The sequence below is a fragment of the Triticum dicoccoides genome, chromosome 2A (assembly GCF_002162155.2).
Source record: "Triticum dicoccoides isolate Atlit2015 ecotype Zavitan chromosome 2A, WEW_v2.0, whole genome shotgun sequence".
Lineage (NCBI taxonomy): Eukaryota > Viridiplantae > Streptophyta > Magnoliopsida > Poales > Poaceae > Triticum > Triticum dicoccoides.
The window spans coordinates 425,334,835-425,337,544 of record NC_041382.1 but is presented as its reverse complement, the minus strand read 5'-3'; positions in this window follow the sequence as shown (position 1 = coordinate 425,337,544).

The window sequence follows — 2,710 nt, the reverse complement described above, 5'->3', positions numbered from 1 at the left end:
CGTTTCCCTCCGGTGCCATCCTAGATCTCGGGGCGAGATCCTCTTGTAGTGGTGGAGTGTTGTGACGCCCCGAGACTGATGCGCCATGTGTCTCCCAGTTGTTCGCCATCATTGCCATGTCATTCGCTTGAGTGTTGCATCTTGCCATGTCATCATCCGCATTGCATCTGTATGTTTTCGAAACTTGCATCCGTCCGGGTTCTCCCAGTTCTCTTTGTTGTGCGTTCTGAGCCTAGACACACTCGCACACGCCCGCGGCACCTCCGAAATATTATTTTATAAGTGGCCATAAAATGTTCCCGGAATGGGTTGAAAGTTGACATGCAGTGTTGTTATGTTGTCAGTAGACCGCCTGTCAAATTTTATCTCATTCGGAGCTCGTTTGATAGCCCAACCGTTAAACTTATAGCAGCATTATAGCCGGTCTAGCGTAGGACGTTTTCGGTCTCCGGAAACAGCTGCCGGGCTGCACTCATTCCCTCTCATCTCAGCCCAAACCTTTTCTTCACAGCCCACCAACCCCCCCCTCCGACCGGAGCCTTTAGATCGCGATTGGAGGGTCCGAAAACCCCCCTAAATCCCCCTAACCTAGTCCCCGTGTCTATATATAGACCTCTCCTTCCATTTTTGAGCAGCTACCTACCCCTCCTCCTAAATTTACGCACCCCTAATCATCAACCGCCGCCACCTCCCACCTTCTCCTCCATTTCTGTTCCCAGCCACCTCCACTCCACCACTTGGCGAGCTCCAATTCGCTGCGCTGCCGCCAGCCGCCGCCTCCAGCCAATGGCACGCGGCCATGTCGCCCCTGCCTCCTCCCCGCTGCTGCAAGCCCGCGCCAGGCCCGCCCGGGCCCCGATCTGGGACCGAGACGCCCGCACCCTGCCGCTCCCCGCGTGGTTGCGACCCTCATTCCCGAGCTCCATCGAGAGGAGCCTGAGCCCCCGCAAGCCCCTGCTCCGCCCACCGTCCTCGCCGTTGGCCCCGACGGTGCCGCCCCTCGTAGGTCATCCGTGCCCCTGCTCTTCCTTCTTCTTCCCCTATCCCGTTCTTATCTCAGTGCTCTCTCTGCTCCCTAACCTCATCTCTCTCTCCCTAACCTCATCTCTCTCTCTCTCTCTCTCTCTCTCTCTCTCTTTCTCTCTCTCTCTCTCTTTCTCTCTCTCTCAGGGAATGACCATGGAAGTCGCCCCGCTGCCGGAGATGACCGGTGCCGGCCCGTCCCCGCCAGATCCACGCAACTGCCGCCCCGGATCCGGTCCCTGCCGCCATCCCAAGCCCCGCCGGAGTCTGTCATACCGGTGTTATGTTCCTTGATTTTGCATTCCTTACATGGTTGGGTGTTATGGGGATCCCTTGACAGTTCTCTTTGAATAAAACTCCTCCAGCAAGGCCCAACCTTGGTTTTACCATTTGCCTCACCACCACCTACTTTTCCCTTGGGAGTCGCTCTCTCGAGGGTCATCTTTATTTTAACCCCCCGGGCCAGTGCTTGTCTAAGTGTTGGTCCGAACTAGAGTCCTTTGCAGCGTCACCTCGGGGAAACTTGAGGGCTGGTTTTAGTTGTACAGAGCGCTCATCCGGTGTTGCCCTGAGAACGAGATATGTGCAGCTCCTATCAGGAGGTCGGCGCATCAGGCGGTCTTGCTGGTCTTCTTTTACCATTGTTGAAATATCTTGTAACCGGGATTTCGAGTCTGATCGGGTCTTCCTAGGAGAAGAAATATCCTTCGTTGACCGTGAGAGCTTGTGATGGGCTAAGTTGGGACACCCTTGCAGAGTTTTGAGCTTTTGAAAGCCGTGCCCGCGGTTATGGGCAGATGGGAATTTGTTAATATCCGATTGTAGAGAACTTGACACTTAACTTAATTAAAATTGCATCAGCCGCGTTTGTAGCGGTGATGGTCTCTTTCCGGCGGAGTCCGGGAAGTGAACACGGTTCTCGTGTTATGCTTGAACGTAAATAGATTCAGGATCACTTCTTGATCACTTTTAACTTCTCGACCGTGCTTTGCTTCTCTTCTCACTCTCTTTTGCTTAAGTTAGCCACCATATATGCTAGTGCTTGCTGCAGCTCCACATCACTACCCTTTCCTACCCATAAGCTTAAATAGTCTTGATCTCGCGGGTGTGAGATTGCTGAGTTCTCGTGGCTCACAGATACTTCCAAACAGTTGCGGGTGCCGATGATACCAGTGCAGGTGACGCAACCCAGCTCACGTGGGAACTCAATGAAGATCTTGTTCGTTGTGTTGTTTCGTTTCCAGTTGATCAGTAGTGGAGCCCAGTTGGGATGATCGGGGATCTAGCATTTGGGGTTGTCTTCTTTTACTTTGGTTCCGTAGTCGGACCTCGATTGTTTTCTAGATGATGTATGTATAACTTGTATTTGTGTGAAGTGGCGATTGTAAGCCAACTCTTTATCCCTTTCTTATTCAGTACATGGGATGTGTGAAGATTATCCCTCTTGCGACAAGCCTACCATGCGACTATGCCTCTAAGTCGTGCCTCGACACGTGGGAGATATAGCCGCATTGTGGGTGTTACAATAAGTGAAGATCAATGAGCATTCTATAAATTGTCACGAAACTGTGTCTATCTTAATTGGTGTGATTAGGAAATAATGATTGTGGAAAGAAGAAAACAAACAAAACAAAATCACATGATTCTCCAAGAAAAACACATATCATGTGATGAATAAAATATAGCT